Consider the following 21,518-nt stretch of genomic DNA (forward strand, 5'->3'; position numbering starts at 1 on the left):
CCCCAAGCCTCAAGGACATAACCTCAATAAATTAAGATCCCCTTGTAGAAGAGGTCACGGAAATCCTAAACCGTTGGACAAACCTGCCTGTATCTATGATAGGCCGGATAAATATCCTAAAAATGACAATTTTACCCAAATTTTTATATTACTCTCAAACACTTCCGTTGCCTCTACCAACTTCATTTTTTGACAGTTTAAATAAACTATTTAACCAATTTATTTGGAATAATAAGAAGGCAAGGCTCCGCTTCCAACTACTTTACTTGCCCTATGAAAGAGGAGGTCTCCAAGTCCCCAACCTCAGATGGTATTATATGGCTGCCCAACTAACATCAGCCACCCATTATTTCTGCCCAACAACACCTCCAGCCTGGGTTGACATTGAGCAAAAATCTGTTCCAGATCTTCCCTCACACACTTTTCTATATTCTTCAGACACTAAGACATTAAGAAAAAATACAAGGAACCCTTTCTTGAAAAATACAATTATAATTTGGCATGCAGCTCATAAATATGTGGGCGATCCTCCATCGCTTTCGCAATTTACCCCTATTTGGGGAAATGAAAAGTTCACGCCTGGTAAAAGTGATGGAGGATTTAAAATATGGAAAAATAAAGGCATTCAAAAAATTAAAGACCTATATGCAGACGGCATGCTGCTCACATTTGATCAGTTATGTAAAAAATATTTAATACCCCCAAAGCACTTTTTTAAATATTTACAATTGAAAAACTATTTGTCATCAAAACTGCAAAGGATTGCTGAACTTCCACCATTGACAAAAATAGAGGAGGTATGCATTAAGAATACAAAAGCGGACTCCCTCAGACATCGGTGCGTTGGTGGTTCTTTGTGTCCGGGGATGGGCGTCCAGGTACACACCGGCTCACTCCTTGGCGGCCGCTTATCGGGGCCTGGAGCCTGGGGCTCGCTCGGGCCACTTCGGAGGTGGGGTGCCCTCGGCCTCTCGGCTTGGGGCTCGGTCACTCAGGCACAGCTGGCTGCCGGCGGAGCTCATGGGCGCGTCACTGCAACCCCCCCTGGCTTCTGCTCCGCGGCTGCTGAGTGACCCCTCATCTGGGACTCTCCTCAGCTCTTTCTGGGATAGTGGCGCGGCTGCCCCTCTGTTGGTCTTCCTTGGTCTCTTGTGTTCTGGGGGCCTCTGGATGTCTGGAGTTTTGATCTCCTCCATACCTGCTTCATGCCCTGGAGGACGGGGCAGTGGCTCCCCACACCCTCTAGCAGATCATTACATGAAGGAACCTTTTAAAAAACAAGCGCGTCCGTGCTCACAGGTGTACACACGGGTGATCACACACACAAACTACACCCTTTTTGGCTCCTACCGTGCTGCACAATAATGTTTAATATTTAGTATTTATATTTATAATATTTATTTACTGTCATATTCCCATATATCATTGTGATGTTGTTTATTCTATTACTCTCGTTTTCTTCTGCTTGTTTTCTTTTTTCTTTCTCAACAGGTGATCCAGGTGATCGATATATGCATTTTTTTTTTCTCTGCTTATTCTGTTGGTTTTTGTTTTTTGCCCTTCTCCCCCGTCCCTCTTCTCAGCTGTTTTTCTTTCCCTCTTTCTTCCTCCCCTTTCTTTTCCCCAGTCAAGTCCGTCCCGTATTCAGCAAGTGAAAATAAAAAAAACAATAAAAGGTGAATCAAATGGACCATTACGGCAAGGCTGGGATGGTCAATTTGGTAAAGTAAATCCGTTGGGCATCTTTCTTCGCCTTTAGACAATAATTCTGATGGCAAAAGAGCCAAACGGGACAGGCAGAAAAAAAAAAAAAAAAAAAAGAATACAAAAGGGAAAGGTTTTCTCTCTACATATTATAATTTACTGATGCTTTCCTCCAAAGACTCAGCAGCAGATAAACTGGATGCACAAAAACAAACAATAAACACACGCTTTAAACTACTGCAATATAAATGGCTCATGAGAACCTATATAACACCTGTCAAGCTTCATCATATGTCCAATGATATTCCGGACATCTGTACTAAATGTTTAGTTGAAAAAGGAACTCTTCTTCATTGTCTATGGGAGTGTCCTAAAATCCAGGACTTTTGGAAAGATGTTATCAAATATCTGTCCGAAGTGTTTAAGGTAAAAATCCCTTTAAAAGGAAAACTGTGTACTTGGAATATATCCAAGGGAATTTAAGCAATCGGGAAAAAAAACTAAATTACTGGACTATGGACTACTTCAAGCCAGAAGAGCCATTGCGCTATGTTGGAAGAGTATGGATGCTCCTTCCATGGGACTCTGGAAGAAGGAAATTGCAGTCTCTCTAGGCCTGGAAAGACTACCATATATTGCCAAGGGCAAACAATGGGACTTTGTGAATATGTGGAAGCCATATATGGATATTTTAGGGAGTGGAGGTGAAGGACATTTATGAAAAAGAAGGAAAAGAAGAAGGGAAGGAAGGGAAAATCTTGTCTATCCTAACCCATTGTATTTTTGTATTACTGTGAGAACTATGCTCATTTCTACATTTGAATGTGATGTAGGCAGGTTTGATGTATGGATGGGTGTGTGAATGTGAGGGTGTTCAACATTTGTTTGTATTGTACTATAAAAAATTTCAATAAAAATATATGGGGAAAAAAAACATGAGAATCACTCATTAAAACAAATTTATTTAATGCAACAGTAACAGTTTTGTACAAGAGCCTTTAAAATATGAAAATAAAAAAATAAAAATACTCTTTGCAAAAATCAGAAAAAAAAGCACCTTTCCAAACCTAGAGGATGAACTTGAACAGCTAAACTAAAGCTAAAATAACAGTAGAAGAAATCAAGAGGGCAAAGCCTCTAGTAAAAACAGTCCATAGCAAACTTTTACAAGAAATTCAGTGAGATTTTGTGCCCATACCTGCATAAAACATTTAAGCATTAGTTAATACACCTTCCCTCCCACCCTGATGAAAGGACTGATGAAAATGTTGGTTCTTATTGTTTTTTGATTGATTTATTGGTTAGCATTCAAATATCTCAGTGAATACAGAATAAAGATTACCACAAAGCAAGAAAGACAAGGCTAATCAAAAGGTATTGGCTGAAGCATACCTTTAGACTGCAAACAGCTTCTGAGTACTGCGGCAAAGCAAGTTATTTTGTGCTTTATACATTATCTGTGCCATTTTATATTCAACTAAATCATAACATTTCAGGGTATTCAGATTAATAAACAATTTTAGTTGGTTCTATATAGTTTGATTTATAATTCTTATAGCTCTTTTTTGTAACTTGAAAATAGGAGAGTATTTGTTTTATATCCATTACTCCATGTTACGACCCGGCTCGAGGACGCAACATAAAAAAAGGAGACAAATACCAGAGTGTAAATAGGAAGAGGTTTTAATCTTACAATGGCATCACAGGCTGGCTAAAATGGCTGGTGCCACCCAAGCAAAGACAAGTGAGCTCCCTGAAAGCCTGCCTCAGGTATGCTTTTATCCACACCTGACTAGGTGTGGCCAATTGGCACCAGCTGAAAACATTGAGTAGATTAGGGGCTGCAGAGGGACGTAACACCTCCTCCCACAAAAGGGTTCCTGTAGGACCCCTAAACAAATTAAAAGCCCCTCTGAAGCCTTGATCCCTCAAAAATAAGCTTGAACCGCTCTCTGAGAGGAAGCTAGTACCATGCTCTCCTGAGTTTTAAATGCACTTTAGAACAGCTCACAGCAACACTACATATGAGCGGGCGTAGGGAGATTTGAGGTCTTCACTCACCCCGGTTCTGTTAGCTGTCAGGGCTGGGGGGCTGGGAGGAGGTGCTGGCCGTCAGACTGGGGTCTGGGATGCGGGGCCTCCATGCTACTGCAGATAAGGAGGTGGCCCGCTTGCCTCCACCCCAGAGAGAAGGGTTACATCTCCTGGGTCTAGGTGCAGCTTGCCCCTCTGGGGGCGGGGGTACCTGGACCTGGGATATAGAGTATGTTTGGGGAGTGTGACTGTCTGTGCAGTGTCTATTTGTGTCTGTCTACACGTTGGGTGAGTGCTGAGTATTTGGTTGTGCATATGGGGGTGGGAATGCACGTTTGTGTCCGTGTGCGCCTGTTCGTCTGTGTCTATATGTCAGGTTGGGTCTTAGACTCGACCTCTCTGGGTACATCTCAGGCCCTCCAAAGTACGGAGGCCTATCTCCCCTCACCACACTCCCTGCCGGTGGCTGATGCCCTCAGACGTTGGTGTGTTGGTGGTCCTTGTCGTCTGGGGCTGGGCACTCATGTATGTACCGGCTCACTCCTGGTGGCCGATTGGCGGGGCCTGGCGCCTGTGGCCCGGCTGGGCCCCTTCTGGGGGGTGGGATGCCCTCAGGCCTCTGGGCCTGAAGCTCGGTCCTCTCTGGCACAGCTGGCTGCCGGCAGAGCCCGCTGGGCACGCCACTGCAACCCCCTCTGGCCTCTGCTCCATAGCTGCTGGGTGACCTCTCGTTTGGGGCTCTACTCAGCTCTTCCCAGGAGGGTGGCACGGTTCCCCCCCCTTTGGTGGTCCTCCTCGGGTCCTTGTACTCTGGGGCCTCTGGATATCTGGGGCCTGGATCTCCTCCATACCTTCTTCATACCCTGGTGGACGGGGCTATGGCTCCCCACACTCCCTAGCAGATCGTTACATGGAGAAACCTTTGGAATACAAGCATGCTGATCCACACAGGTATGCACACAGGTGTACACACGGGTGTTCACAGACGCGGACTACACCTTTCTTGGCTGCTGCCTCAAAGCACATTGTGCGCTGTCTATCTTGCGTGCTGCACAATATCGTTTAATATTTAGTATCTACTGTTATCTACTGCTAGCTAGTTTATTGTGATGGTGCTGTTTTTTATTATGTTGCTCTTTTTTTTGTTTGCTTTCTCTTTTGTTTTTTTTTCCTCCATACAGGTGATCCAGGTGTTTTGTTTGTTTTTCTTTCTTTCTTCCCCCCTTTCTCACCGTCTCTTCTCCCCTCTGTTTTTCTTTCTCTCCCTCTCTTTCTTTCATTCTTTCTCCCTGTCCTATCCCCCAGTCATGTCTGTCCCGTTTGCAGCAACCGAAAATAAAATAAATTCATAATTATAATAAAGGTCAATCAAATGGACCAATATGGCAAGGCCATGATGATCCACTTGGTAAAATAAATCCGCTTGGCATCTTTCTTGGCCTTAAGACAACAATTCTGATGGCTAAAGATCCAAACGGGACACAAAAAAAAAAAAAAAAAAAAAGCTTGAGCCAAAGCACAAACTTGAGCACTTTATTACCAGCTCTAACACAAAACTAAATACTCACATTTCTTTAGTTGGCATTTTAAACATGGATGCCCCTGCATGAGGATCTGAAGTTGCCACACTGAACACACAAAAAGTAACATGTGACCAACACAAAGGAGTACAACAGTCACAAACCCAAAATGATTATTCAGCCTGCTACAACACAAAATGAGAGCAGCCACGAATAATCACACACACAAGTGATCTGTGGTCTCCACCACACAAACGGTCACATACGAGTGGCCTCATACCACAACAAGTTACTTTAATATACAAAATTCAGTAAAGCAAGCATACTAGTGACCACCCACAAATGGAGAGCAGTGGCCACACAATGATTACTACAAGGGTGGCTCAGCACCCCTCAGTGTTATTGCCATCACCTTGCCAGCAACACTCACAAGTGATCCAACAAAAGTAGCCATATTCCCCACAACACTAAAGGTCACAGCACAAAACCCTCACCTCATGAGGATCGCATTAGCATCCATCAACACTGACATATTAGATGCACACACGGTGTACATGCCATGCCAACTTAAAAACAGCCTACCTGCCTCAGCCACAAGACCATAATTAATGAATGGTCTCAAACCTCCTGTCAAGTTTGGTGCCACTGATTTACTATGTGCAACTCCCAGCCTAAAACGCTAAAAACAAAACTTGTCTAGTCTTCAGTGGTGTACCGGGCTCGAGGCAACTTTAAACGCGAACTCGAGAGCAGGCAGCAGACCAGAGATATAGTCTCCTACCAAACTCTGCAGCGTACCCCCCACCCAGGATAACCACCAAACACAATATACTAAAACAAGAAAGCAAAACAACAAACAAGTGCTTCGATGGAAGGGCAGCACAGCCACCCAGCTGAAACACACTTACTAAAGGGACGTTGCTCAATCACAGTGAACACCTTCACTCACCCTCTTAAAAGCGATACAAAAGTTTTTTAATATATTTAACTTTTCCACTGTAGTCAGAAGCTGTTCTAGGTTTTTACATGAGCAATACAGAGTGGTATCATCAGCAAACAATACACATTTTAACAATGTGGAAACACTACATCTGTCATTTATATATAATATGAATAATTTAGGGCCCAGCACAGAGCCCTGAGGAACACCACAAGTTACCTTCAACTGATTAGATTTTACATTATTGATTTCGACATATTGATATCTGTCATCCAGGTAACTTTTCATCCACTTTTATGCCATCCCTCTTATACCATATCTCTCTAGTTTATTTATTAATATAGAATGATCAATTGTATCAAACGCCTTTTTTAAGTCTATAAAAACACCAACAGTATATTCCTTATTATCTATTGCAGTAGATATCCTTTCTACAAGTTCCATCACTGCCATCGAAGTGGACCTTTTCGTTCTAAAGCCATATTGGTTATCACTTAGGAGATTATGCTTCTCAATATATTTATCAAGTCTATTAACAAATAACTTTTCTAAAATTTTTGAGAACTGTGGGAGTAGTGATATTGGCCTATAATTGGTAAATTGACATCTCTCTCCGTTTTTATGGATTGGAATAACTTTTGCTATTTTCATTTTTGAGGGAAAGATACCAGTTCAAAAGGACAGATTACAAATGTATGTGAAAGGTTGCACTACATATTCTACAATACTAATATCATTTCAATACCAAAACAGTCAGTGGACTTTTTATTTTTAAATGTTTTCACAATGTTAATTATTTCTCTGTGAGTTACAGCACCAATAAACAATTGCAGTTCTCTTGTATTCTTATTCCTATTTATTCTATTTATCCCTTTTGTATACTCTGTATTTATATATGTGTATATATGGTATATTTCTGCTCACATTCTGTAACTTCTGTCGGTGCTGTGCTATTGGAAACTGAATTTCCTGGAGGAACCCACCTGAGGGATTAATAAAGTTTTATCTAATCCAGGGGTAGGCAACCTTTCTGATGGAGTGCCATTTAAAATTTCCTCAGAAGTCAGTGTGCCATATGATTGCATTAGCAATAAATTAAATAACGCTCTATATGAACAGTTACACAATATATAGAACCACTTTATAGAATTATATTTGTTTGCAGATGTTGGCAGCTATCAGCGAATAGTTATCAGTTATTTTGAAACAAATCCATAACAAGAACTCCATAACAGCAAATGAACTGTACAACAGAAAATACAAATGCTGCTTATGGTCTCCTCACAACAATGATAAGAAAAATAAACTAAGCCAATATGGCATGTCTGTTAATACAGAGACACACATGTTAATGTGATCTCTGGTCTCCCACTCAGAGACACAGGTCTCCGAGTGTCCAGCATTCAGACGGCTACCTGAGGACTCATGTGAGAGAAAATCTGCTCACACAGATATGTAGAGCCAAATACTGTCAATAAGGCCTCTGCAATGTTCTGAAGACAGTTAAATTTGTCAGGTAGTGATGTCCAGCAGGTGAAAATGCAGCTCCATGAACACGCACAGCTGGGGATTCCAGCTGCTTCGATGTTGCATTAACTGGCATTAACTCAGCCAGTTAATGCGAGACAAATCCAGCTGCTCATTAAAGCTTTCTGGTTTGTTCAGAAAATCAAACATTGGTCCATACACCTGAAAGTCCCAAAAATGCATTGTGTCTCGAGTTTACGGATGTATCCGTGTATTTCCGTGGTGCTGATGCTGTGCTGAGCGGACAGCTCCTGAAGCTTTTGAAGTGTCAGAATGTGGAAAGCTAACAACGTCCCTCTCATCAAGTTATTTTTAGCCAATTACAAGTTGAATCTGGTAGTTTGGGTTTGTTAGCTAAGATACCGTCATTAGGAAGAGGTACAACTAATGTGTCTATGCGAGCTGATTTGCGATGTGCACCGCTGGCCATTTATTTTTTAATGCACCTTCTCAGTTTAATTCACTGCGTGTCGTGCCCAGGGCTGGACTGGGACAAAAAAAAAAACCCCGGGCATTTTGACTAGAGACCGGCCCACCAGGTATTACAGCCATAAAGCCTTTGAATGAAAACAAACGCTGTTGTGACAGTGATGTACAATCTTGTTGGTATATGTATGATTTCTATACATTTTATGTCAGATAAAAACTTTGGTTGTAAGATTCAGATAATTATTTAATAACAGCCAGACATTTTAAATGAGAATAAGAAAGTATTTCTTTGTGCCCCAATTTCCCTGTTAATGCCCTACCTGGCCCCCCTGGCAAAACTTTGCTAGAGCTGCCCCTGCACAGTTACCAGCTGTCAGCTACATAAAAAAGGATCCTGGTGTTATTTGTCTCTCAGAAACAGTTCATAACTTCCCTTCAACTCATTCATGTCACCTAAAAGGTAAACCTGTTTCTCCATCACCTGTTCAGCTCTGATGATTCAGTAAGTATCTCCTGGTTTCATCTGCATGTTTCCCTCTCACCACATATACAAACCGATATCATGACCAGCACTTTTTACAGCTGTGGCTCCAGCAAACATCAGCTGATACTAGAAATTAATATTAAATAAATTCTAACAACAGCTGATGAAGCTGTTGTTAGAACTGCTGCTGTTGTTTAGTGCAACATCCGGCGGTTTCCTCGTTCTGGCGCAAAGTGGGCGACAAACAAACAAGAGAGAAAAGCCGATTAGCTGATCATTGATCAGTTTCATGATTAAAGTAGCAACAGGAGAGAGAGAGGAGAGAATGAGAGAAGAAGAGGCAGCTGTGCAGCGTAACAACAGAATAAATCCACCTTTGTGTCTTTTTCCATCCTAGACAAACTGCGTCCCTTCTCAGCTCAACACGGAACGCGTAATAATTTCTCTGAATGCGGACGATTCCGTTTTTTACGTGACGGTTGGCAACTCTACTAACTAACCTTATGAATAAAATAAAGTTCACTATCAGTAACATCATAGCACCCACCCAGCTGTATAGAAACTCTGTCATGCTAGCTCACGCAGTACGAGTTATTGTAACTGACTGTAAAAAGTCAGCATAACGAAAATAAACTCCACCTAAATTTGGTTTATATCTGACCCAGATAGACTGCAGGTCATAGCTTCTTACCTGAAGTTCAGTTCACCTGACACTCGGACCGGCGGCTGCCTTGGTTCTCTCCTCCTCCTGCCTCCCCTCTCCCTCATCCACCTGCTGGCCTCCACCACTTGTTAATTTTACTGAATCTGTGGAAGCACCGCCATAGCCACCACCAAACAACCGAGTTATTTTTACACACCGGCCAGCATCTGGCCAATCCACCACCTTTCATTGTTTATACCTTACAAAGAGAAGAAAAAAAGTCACCGGGCCACCGAGCAAATGCCCGGTATGCCCGATGGCCAGTCCAGCTATGGTCGTGCCATCAGTTAACCCTTCGCGTGCCAACTGTGGCCTGTCTAAAACCTAGGGTTGCCAACCCCTGATCTAATCTAATCTAATCTAATCTAATCTAATCTAATCTATCTAAACATGGAGGACAAATTCTGAGTAATATGTTTAATTAGGTCATTATTATTTCTTGACTCTGGAATTTCTTTTGCTAAATTAAAGCCAACATTTGCAAAGAAGTCATTAAATTCATTTGCAATGTCTTTAGTTTTATCAAGCACAATATCTTTATCTTTTTTTTAAATAGTCTGGATAATTGTTATTTTTAACCCTTTTTGATTATGCTAATTAATAACCTTCATGTTTCTTGTGTGTTACTTCTACTTTGCTCCAATAATGTGTGGTAATATTCTTTCTTACTTGTTCTTATAATATTTACTAATCTATTTTTATGTGACTTGTACTTTATTTCAGCATCTTTTGTCCCCTGTTTTATGAATCTCTTATATAGATTATTTTTCTTTTTACAAGCATCTTCTAGCCCCATTGTGATCCATGGCTTATTTGGTCTGTGATGCTTTCTAGTGATTTTCATTAAAGGACAATGTTTTTCATATAGTGAAATTACAGTTGATAAGAAGATTCAATATTTGAATCTTCATTTGCAAAAACCTCATTCCAATTGTGTTCCTTTAAGTGCACCTGGAGGGCAGCAATGGCTCTTGTTGTTCTATGTGGTATCATGTCAAATGTTTGATTCTTTTGTTTAGTTTTGATCCCAAAATAATTTTGAAAAATTGCAAAACAGGAAGATGATCGCTTATATCAGTTATAAGCAGTCCACCTACTATTTCATAGTCAATTTTATTTGTGAATATATTATCTATCAATGTAGCTGTATCAATTGTTATTCTACTTGGTTTTATAATTACAGGGAAAAGGCAGTTACTAAACATTGTATTGATGAAATCTGTTGGTTTCTGATGTCCATTTGGGTTTAGCAAATCTATATTAAAATCACCACAAATTATTTGCGGTTTTTTATCATTTAGGTTGCTAAACATAGCAGCAAATTTTTCACTGAATGTGTCAAGGCATGATCCTGGTGTCCTATAGATGCAACTTATAATCATAATGCTAGCTTTTTCAACATGGATTTCAATAGTAACACATTCCAATACGTTATCTATGTTCTTGACATACATTCAATCAGACTACATTTCAAAACTGTATCTACATATAAAGCAACACCGCCTCCTTTTTTATTCACTCTGTTCATTGTAAATAATTCGTATCCTTCCAGTCCCATTTCACTGGCTTTCTCATTATCGAGCCATGTTTCTGATATTGCAATTATATTAAACTTTTTTAACTTACTTAAACATTCTGTAATTTTAGAGCCATTTTTATACAGGTTTCTACTATTGAAATGCATGACCGATAATGCATTTGTCATTTTAATATTCATATTGAATTGGTCGCCTGTATAGTACTCACAAGTGTTATTGTTGTTATTGTAGAAGTGGTTATCTGGGTCAATGTTACTTTCAGGGTCATGCATGTTGTTAAACGTTTTGAAGTTCGTTTTCTCAGCATGTGGCAAAATAACCACCTTGACAGTCCTTTTTGATAATCAAAGTCTTCCTCTTCAATATCTCAATCAATGGAAACCTATAATCCGTGTCCAAACTTGTCATTTATGTGTTTTTTTGTTGCTGTTGTTTTTGTTGTTGTTGTTTTTCCATTGTTTTTTTAACCGTAAGGCCAGAAACACTTTCCATTCCCATTCTTCATTATCCAATCATCACTTTTCCAATAGATTCCATAGCAGATTCCTGATTATTTATATTGCTCTAAGTCTTTGAGTTCTCTTATCATCACAACTTTCACTTCTTCGGGAGTGCCATTTAGTCTTATCATTACTTTGCATTTCCTCGTCCATGTCGCTTGTATCTTATTTTGTTTTCTCAGGCTGCGTGCCTGTCTTCCTGTCTTTTTCGTTAAATGTTCATTTAAATACACACCGGTCCCTTTTAGCTTCTTTCCCTGTTTCAGTAACTCAATCTTTGTTTTGCAACTCACAAACCGAAGAATAATTGCTGGCTTTGTTTTACTGTCTTTTCTGGGGAGCGTGTGGCATGCTGCGATATGATGGCTCTGAATACTTACATTCTTCGTTTGAGGGAATTTTATCACTTGCTGTTCAAGCGTTTGCCGCTCCTCTGCCGGGGCATCTTCACCGTCTTTACATCCGCCAGCTGTTACTCTGGCGTAGGTCCGGTGTTGCGTCTCCAGTCCACTTATGACTAAATCATCCATTCTTGTGTATTGTTCAAGGTCCTCGATTCGCCGTTCCAAGTTGTCTGTTTTCTTGTCCTTCACCTTTATCAAGCTTTTTAGTTGTTTTATCTCATCCATTAGGTCATGTAGCATACCTTGTTGTTTAGCCACTTTGCTCAGTTCATCAGACATAAAATTAAGCGATTTCAAATTTCTCCTCCAACTCCTCTTCAACTCCTGGGTTTGCTTTCTTAGGCGGCATTTTGAAAATAGTGAGATTGGTGTTACCTTCTGATGGCCCGTTGAAGTCACTGTTGGTTTACTTGTTGGTGCCTTGCTGGAGGAGCATGGGCTTGGTGGCAGCAGGAGGGTCCTGGGCCTAGTGGCTGCTGGAGGATCCTGGGCCTAGTGGCTGCTGGAGGATCCTGGGCCTAGTGGCTGCTGGAGGAGCCTGGGCCTAGTGGCTGCTGGAAGAGCCTGGGCCTAGTGGCTGCTGGAAGAGCCTGGGCCTAGTGGCAGCTGGAGGATCCTGGGCCTGGTGGCTGCTGGAAGACCCTGGGCTACTCTGCCCACTGCCCCCATCTCCTTGCTAAATCTGCAGGGGAAACTATTCTCTAAAATACTCCCCAGAAAATTAAGCCCCTTTTTAACACACTTAGTACATCCATATCAGACCGGATTTATAACTCAGAGAAATTCATTTTTTAATCTTAAAACGACTGTTTAATATTATTTACTCTAATGCCAGACCTAAAAAAGAAGAGTTAGCAGGTTTGGCACTCAATGCTGAGAAAGCATTTGACCAGATTGAATAGTCCCACATAGCAAGAAGGTCTGGCCCGGATCTGGCATCAAGCCGGCATTGCTGGTTGACTTCTGGCATGATATGTTATCCAGATATGGGCCAGGCCTGGCATAGATGGCACTGTTTATGCGATGGCATGCCGTATCTGACTTGATTGTGGTTATGTGGCCCAGGCCCATTAAAAAACAGGTCTGGCTCAGATCTGGCATCAAGCTGGCACTTCTGACTGTGTCATGTCAGGGTGTATGTCAACCAGATGTGGGCCAGGTCTGGCAATGATGGCACTATTTATGTCCCTATTCTCCTATTTTAGTTAGAAGACCCAAATGCCATGTTTCAATACTATACTGCTATGGTAGCCAACGTTTCAAATGCAGATTTGACAGGTTTATGAGTGTACACTTTATCCATAACCTAGTGAGGGTTTACTCATCTTTCTTTATGGTACACATAAGGCTGACATCTGGGCCAGCACAGGGCCAGCAGTGCGTTTGCACACAACTTACACATGGCCCACATACCGCAAAGAATAACGGCCCTTTGGTGGCCCAGATCAGGTTTGCCAGCGGTAATCCACACATGGACCAGCACAGGACCACCAGTGTGTCTGAAACTGGCCTTGTGCTGAACCATGTGTGGGCCACCTCTATAGAGGTATAGAGGCCATGCTGCTAGCAAGTTGGCTATGAGCTAAGCTAGGCTAGGCTAGCAAATCACTGTGAATATACTTAGCAGGTGAATCAACAGATTGTGCTTTGGATAAAGCTCGTGAAGTTTACACTATGGAATGAAACGCTATTTAATTAATCTGACTAAGCAAAGACATAGTGTTTCTTCTTCACTCATCTCTTTTCACTTTGTGTTTGTACATCACTCTGCATATAATCAGTAGCAATTATTAAACTCTTCATAGAGTCTTAATTTTTACTGAGGGGATTTTTTTAAACAAAATGACTGTGCCATTGTTGAAAAACAAAAACGGTCAGATAGTGCATGTTATTCCAGACAGGACTTTCTGTGTCTTCCCGGGCTCTATAAATACGTTATCCATTAGATAGACCTTTAACACCTACAGCATGCTCTAATAGCTGTAATAAAATATTAAGGCAAGGCAAGGCAAGTTTATTTATATAGCACAATTCAACAACAAGGTGATTCAAAGTGCTTTACAGAGACATTAAAAACAAAAACAAATAAAAAGCATGATTTAAAATTGATTTAAAAAAAAAGCAATAGATAAAATCAGAACAGTAGATAAAATCAGTAGTTAAAATTTAAGTTTTGAAATTTAATGTTAAAAGTGTGGATTTAGTGTTTTATTCAAATGCAGTAGAATAGGTGAGTCTTCAACCTGGATTTAAATAAACTGAGTGTTTCAGCTGATCTGAGGCTTTCTGGGAGTTTGTTCCAGATATATGGAGCATAAACGCTAAATGCAGCTTCTCCGTGTTTGGTTCTGACTCTGGGAACTGATAAAAAGCCGGATCCAGATGACCTGAGGGATCTGGAAGGTTCATACTGGGTCAGGAGGTCACTGATGTATTTTGGTCCTAAACCATTCAGAGCTTTATAGACCAGCATCAGAACTTTAAAGTCTATCCTCTGACGGACAGGCAGCCAGTGTAAAGACCTCAGAGCTGGACTGATGTGGTCCACTTTTTTGGTCTTAGTGAGGACTCGAGCAGCAGAGTTCTGAATGAGCTGTAGTTGTCTGACTGATTTTTTTAGGTAGACCTGTAAAGATGCTGTTACAGTAATCAAGCCTGCTAAAGATGAATGCAGGGACTAGTTTTTCCAGGTCCTGTTGAGACATCAGATCTTTTATCCTTGAAATATTCTTGAGGTGATAGTAAGCTGATTTTGTTATTGTCTTAATGTGTTTTTCTAAGTTTAGGTTTGCATCCATCACTACACCCAAATTTCTCTCCTGGTTTGTGGTTTTTAGGTGTATAGATTGAAGTTCTCTGGTGACCTGTAATCGTTTTTCTTTGGCACCAAAGACTATTACTTCAGTTTTGTTTTTGTTTAGCTGGAGAAAATTGTGGCACAACCAGTCATTAATTTCCTCAATGCATTTACCAAGAGCCTGTACAGGGCCTCGGTCTCCTGGTGACATTGTGATATATATTTGTGTGTCATCTGCATAGCTGTGATAGTTTATTTTGTTGTTCTTTATAATCTGTGCCAGTGGGAGCATGCAAATGTTAAACAGAAGGGGTCCCAAGATGGAACCTTGGGGAACTCCACATGTGATACTTGTCTGCTCAGATGTGAAGTTACCTATTGATACAAAGTATTTCCTGTTTTCTAAGTATGTTTTGAACCAGTTTAGTACAGTTCCTGAAAGACCTGCCCAGTTCTCCAGTCGTTTGAGTAATATGTTGTGGTCAACTGTATCAAATGCTGCACTGAGATCCAGTAAAACTAAGACTGACATTTTTCCACTGTCTGTATTCAGATATATGTCATTAGACACTTTGGTCAGAGCGGTTTCAGTGCTGTGGTTCTGTCTAAAACCTGACTGGAAGGCATCATAGCAGTTATTCTGTTTTAAGAAGTAATTGAGCTGTTGAGAAACTGCTTTTTCAATGATCTTACTTAAAAATGGGAGATTTGAGATCGGCCTGTAGTTGTTCATTTGTGTCTTGTCAAGATTGTCCTTTTTCAGTATAGGTTTAATTACAGCAGATTTTAGTGGTTCTGGAAACACACCTGACATTAAAGAACAGTTGACGATCTGTAACAGGTCTGACTCTAAAGTCTTTGAGACCTTTTTGAAAAAACTTGTTGGCAGGACATCTAAACAGCAAGAGGAGGAGTTCAGTTGACCTAAGATGTCCTCCAGGTCTTTGCTATTAATAGGGTGAAACTGTTTGATGGTGTTTAAACAGTTTTTCAGTGGACACAGTACATATCCTGAATCTGCTGTTGATGTACCAGTTGCTTGTCTAATCTTTTGGATTTTGTCTGTGAAGAATTTGGCGAAGTCATTGCAGGCCATGGTCGAATGAAGTTCAGCTGCCACTGGCACAGGAGGGTTTGTTAGCCTGTCAACTGTAGAAAATAAGACCCGAGCATTATGACTGTTTTTGGTGATGATGTCAGAGAAGTAGGACCTCCTTGCACTCCTCAGTTGTAAATTATAATTGTGAAGTTTCTCTTTATAGATGTTATAATGAACCTGGAGGTTTGTTTTTCTCCATCTGCACTCAGCTTTCCTACACTCTCTTTTTTCATTTTTCACCAGTGTGGAGTTTCTCCATGGAGACTTCTTCCTTCCAGAGATAACCTTCACCTTAATGGGAGCAATAGTGTCCATAACATTTAACATTTTAGCATTGAAGCTATTGACGAGCTCATTGACTGAACCTCTGGACAGGTCAGGTCAGGTGTTAAGGGGAAGAGCTGGTTAAAGATTTCACTACTGTTTTCAGTTATACACCGTTTTGTGATCACTGCTGTTGACATATTTATGTGGGCTGAAATTTTACTTTCAAAGAAAACACAGTAATGATCAGATAGGCCCACATCAGACACAGTAACCTCTGAAATGCTTAGGCCCATGGTCAATAGTATGAGGTCTGAGGTCCAGCAGGACAAGCACAGACATGAGTCCACCGTCAGAGGCCATAAGAAGATCATTTGGAATAGAATAGAATAGAATAGAATAGAATAGAATAATCCTTTAATTGTCCCACAAGGGGAAATTTGGTTGTAACAGCAGCCAAAAGACATATATACAACAAACAGTACACAGGACACAGAACAGAAACATACACAATTTTTCTTACATATTTACATTAAGGACAATGGTTACTATATACAGAGTATTGTACAGTTATTAAATTAAATAAAGATAACTACAGATAAGAGGCAAACCAGGTTGTAGTGCGAATCAGTTAATTAACTTATTGCAGTTACAGCGCAGATGTAAACATCATTTGTAACCTTCACTAAAGCTCTTTCTGTGATGTACTCCTCAAATAAGCCATTCCTCTGCAGATGATCATTTACAGAAGCATTTTACAGCTACAACCTTATAAAGGAAGGTTGGAGGTTGGCCTATAATTAACTAAGACCGCTGGGTCCAGTGATGGCTTTTAAAGTAATGGTTTAACTACTGCCAGCTTGAAGGCCTGTGGTACATACAGCTTAATAACTGACAGAGGCTGATATTCAAAATTAAAACATTAAACTTCCTTGAGCAGTCTTGTAAGAATGGGGTCTTTAAGACATGTTGATGGTTTGGAGGAAGTAGTTACTGAAGTTAACTCAGACAGTTTAGTTAGGGGAAAAATAGTCCAAATAAATCCAAGGAGCTTGGAACAAAACACATCCAGAGGTGCTGTGGCTTAGCTGGTCAAAGCGCCTGTCTAGTAAACAGGAGATCCTGGGTTCAAATTCCAGCAGTACCTCTCTGTTATCTTCTTCTTCTGTTGATGCAATTGTAATAATTCAGTTAGGAAATCCTGCAAATTCTGTGTATGTCCTCAGTTATCCAGCTCATGGTGCTCTCCAGATGCTTTTCTTTCCAAACTCCTTAGACTACAATGACCTACATGACTGAGAACCTTCACAGACTGTCTAAACAAATATCAGTGGTGTTGAAAGTAGCTGTATTTAATGAAAGTTATGAATAATTGTTTCTCCAATAGTTAAAATTTTACTTGTGAAGAAGTTCGTGAATTCATTTCTAGTTAAAGGAATAGTTAGCTCAACAGTGCTCTGATTTTTCATCAGCTTGCTGCAGTGCTGAAGAGAAACCTGGGGTTGTTCTTATCTTCTTCAATCAATGATGAACAGTAAGATGTTCTAGCTTTATGGAGGCTTTTTTTTATAGAGCAACAAACTTTTTATCCAGTCTAAATAAAGATCTTCTAAATTAGTGAGAATCCATTCGCTCCAGTTATCTGCTTTTAGGTGCCCATTTGAGAGTTAAACCAGGGAGTCAAATACTTCTGATTTCAGGCTTTCTTTTTCACAGGAGCTACAATATCCACAGTCTTATGCAGTGAAAATGTAGTGAGATTACCAAGTGACATCTGCAGGACCCTTACTATTACTGTGACAGTTTCAGACACTGAGTTTCAAAGTTAAATTAATGGACTGGCTCTTATATAGGGCTTTTCTACTCTATCACTCAAAGTGCTTTACACAACTCGCCTCATTCACCCAAGAACTGTTTTCTATGCTCTTTCTAAGTAACTGCTCCTCTATGAGCAAGCACTTTGGCAACAGTGAGAAGGAAAAACTCCCTTTTAACAGGAAGAAACCTCCGGCAGAACCAGGCTCAGGGAGGAGCGGCCATCTGCTGCGACTGGTTGGGGTGAGAGAAGGAAGACAGGATAGGAGACATGCTGTGGAAGAGAGCCAGAGATTAATAACTAATATGATTCAATGCAGAGAGGTCTATTAACACATAGTGAGTGAGAAAGGTGACTGAAGAAGAAATACTCAATGCATCATGGGAATCCCCCAGCAGTCTACACCTATTGCAGCATAACTAAGGGAGGATTCATGGTCACCTGGTCTAGCCCTAACTATATGCTTTAGCAAAAAGGAAAGTTTTAAGCCTAATCTTAAAAGTAGAGATAGTGTCTGTCTCCTGAATCCAAACTGGAAGCTGGTTCCACAGAAGATTAGTAGGTGACCAGCTCTACCTCTAGAGTGGCCTAAGAAATTTTATAAACAAAATAAACATGCAAATGTATACCATAAATTATATTTTGACAGTATTGTGTGTGGTTGTAGCTCAGGAGAAAGAGCAGGGCATCTACTACTTGGCAAGTTAGTGGTTCAACCACTATATAATCCAGTTTCTGACTCATATAATCTCTGACCTCAGCAAACACTTTCCTGATTATTTTATGTTGTCAGTCATTTCCAGTCAGACAGCACCATATAGTTATGATAGGTTATAGTCCCCTTTAGAGTCAAAAAGGATTATGCAACATTGTAGCCTGTATGTGATTAACAGGTTGCTACTGTCTTTGATATTGTCTCTTGTGTCCCTGAGACTCTTCCTTCACAATGGGTGAAGGAAGTTAACTCAGAAAGTTCAGTTAGTTCAGCTAGAGGAAAAATAGTCCAAATAAATCTAAGGAGCTTGGAAAGCAACTCATCCAGAGGTGCTGTAGCTTAGCTGGTCAAAGCGCCTGTCTAGTAAACAGGAGATCCTGGGTTCAAATCCCAGCAGTACCTCTCTGTTACCATTTAAAACCACCTTCTTCTTCTGTTGATGCATTTGTAATAATTCAGTTAGGAAATTCTGGGAAGTCTGTGTATGTCCTCAGTTATCCAGCTCATGGAGCTCTCCAGATGCTTTTCTTTCCAAACTCCTTAGACTACAATGACCTACATGACTGAGAACCTTCACAGACTGTCTAAACAAATATCAGTGGTGTTGAAAGTAGCTGTATTTAATGAAAGTTATGAATAATTGTTTCTCTAATAGTTAAAATTTTACTTGTGAAGAAGTTCGTGAATTCATTTCTAGTTAAAGGAATAGTTAGCTCAACAGTGCTCTGATTTTTCATCAGCTTGCTGCAGTGCTGAAGAGAAACCTGGGGTTGTTCTTATCTTCTTCAATCAATGATGAACAGTAAGATGTTCTAGCTTTATGGAGGCTTTTTTTTATAGAGCAACAAACTTTTTATCCAGTTTAAATAAAGATCTTCTAAATTAGTGAGAATCCATTCGCTCCAGTTATCTGCTTTTAGGTGCCCATTTGAGAGTTATACCAGGGAGTCAAATACTTCTGATTTCAGGCTTTCTTTTTCACAGGAGCTACAGTATCCAGAGTCTTGTGCAGTTAAAATGTAGTGAGATTACCAAGTGACATCTGCAAGACCCTTACTATTACTGTGACAGTGTCAGACACTGAGTTTCAAAGTTAAATTAATGGACTGGCTCTTATATGGGGCTTTTCTACTCTATCACTCAAAGTGCTTTACACAACTTGCTTCATTCACCCAAGAACTGTTTTCTATGCTCTTTCTAAGTAACTGCTTTCTATATAACATTCACACCTATTTATACTCCAATGGATGCATCGGAGAGCAACTTGGGGTTAATATCTTGCCCCAATTTGGAATGCATGGGGATCGAATCACCAATCTTTTGATTAATTCAGTTTTTCAATTCAGGTCAATTTTATTTATATAGTGCCAAATCACAACAACAGTTGCCTTATAGCACTTTATATTGTAAGGTAGACCCTACAATTTTACATACAGAGAAAACCCAACAATCATATGACCCTCTATGAGCAAGCACTTTGGCGACAGTGGGAAGGAAAAACTCCCTTTTAACAGGAAGAAACCTCCAGCAGAATCAGGCTCAGGGAGGGACGACAGGTTGGGGTGAGAGAAGGAAGAGAGGGTAGAAGACATGCTGTGGAAGAGAGCCAGAGATTAATAACTAATATGATTCAGTTCAGAGAGGTCTATTAACACATAGTGAGTGAGAAAGGTGACTGAAGAAGAAATACTCAATGCATCATGGGAATCCCCCAGCAGTCTACACCTATTGCAGCATAACTAAGGGCAGTGTTGGGAAGGTTACTTTTAAAATGTATTCCACTACAGATTACAGAATACATGACCCAAAATGTATTTTGTAATGTATTCCGTTACATTACTCAATGAGAGTAACATATTCTAAATACTTTGGATTACTTAATATATTATCATGCTTTTTACAACTACATGAATGTACTATTGCTGTGTGATTTATTACTATTACTGAAGGATAGTCGCCATACCAATACCAACTAGATTTTTAAACCTTGATATAAAATGAGTAACAGCAGGGTGGACATTAGAAAGGCTGCACCTTTTGCAGTGATCTCGTATTGAAAACTATTCCGCGCGTGTATAAAACAGGTCTGCGGCTCCGAACCGAGGTAAAGGGACTTGTGGCTAATACATCGGGTTGTGTGTCGGCTCGTAGCCGAAAACTAGCTTTACTTTGTTGTCTGGGTCAAGTTTGCTAGCGACAGACAGAGAGACGCGTTGAAAGGCTGCTCCAATGGAACGTATTGTTTCGGAGAAAAACACGAACACAGTCGAGTCTTAATAGCTTACTTACAACTGGGCTCGTCAGGCACTCTTTTTGGCTGCAGTGGTTATTATTATATTTACATGCTTCCAGCTCCCGTTTCTGCTCCATGACAGCTCGTACTTTTCCACTCTCCTTTTTCTCCCTCCCTAGCGCTCACAGACATATAACGGGTATGGCAGTCCCTGCAGCACGGACTACACTGCACATGTGGGTACATTCTTTAGGGCGATGCCTGTAACACTCTGCCTATTTCCTTCATATTAAATTATTTACAAAAATATTTCATCACGTCATCATGAGACCCGAGATTGAGACACAGGCATTTGAGCCTCTTAATGCGTGTTTTGTTTGGGTTTTCACCAGCGTGGAATTACCAAAAATAGAGACATATGAAACAGGAAAAGACTGCCGTGTAATCCCTTTATTTCAACAAAGTAACTGAATTCTGAATTCCACCTTTTTAAACGGTAACTGTAACAGAATACAATTACTCATATTTTGTATTTTAAATACATAACGGCATACAGTGGCTTGCAAAAGTTTTCGGCCCCCCTTGAACTTTCCCACATTTTATCACATTACAGCCGCAAACATGAATCCATTTTATTGGAATTCCGCGTGAAAAACCAATACAAAGTGGTGCACACTTGAGAAGTGCCACGAAAATCATACATGATTCCAAACATTGTTTTACAAATAAATGGGTTTCAAAATTCCATTAATACTAACTAACTGGCCCAACTCAATGATTTGGTACGCTTTTAATGATTATGCTTGTGCTG

At 40.4% G+C, this 21,518-nt stretch overlaps 2 non-coding genes across 2 annotated transcripts; both read left to right on the forward strand.

The window, feature by feature from the left end:
* Window positions 1–17,016: 17,016 nt before the first annotated feature.
* trnat-agu (transfer RNA threonine (anticodon AGU)) lies at window positions 17,017–17,090 on the forward strand. Its single transcript has one exon. It is a non-coding gene; the product is annotated as a tRNA-Thr (tRNA).
* Window positions 17,091–18,802: 1,712 nt separating this feature from the next.
* On the forward strand, window positions 18,803–18,876 carry trnat-agu (transfer RNA threonine (anticodon AGU)). The gene has a single exon. It is a non-coding gene; the product is annotated as a tRNA-Thr (tRNA).
* The last annotated feature ends 2,642 nt before the right edge of the window (window positions 18,877–21,518 follow it).

Source organism: Perissodus microlepis, chromosome 17, assembly GCF_051167445.1.
Source record: "Perissodus microlepis isolate ML-2025 ecotype Zambia chromosome 17, ASM5116744v1, whole genome shotgun sequence".
In the NCBI taxonomy this organism is placed as follows: domain Eukaryota; kingdom Metazoa; phylum Chordata; class Actinopteri; order Cichliformes; family Cichlidae; genus Perissodus; species Perissodus microlepis.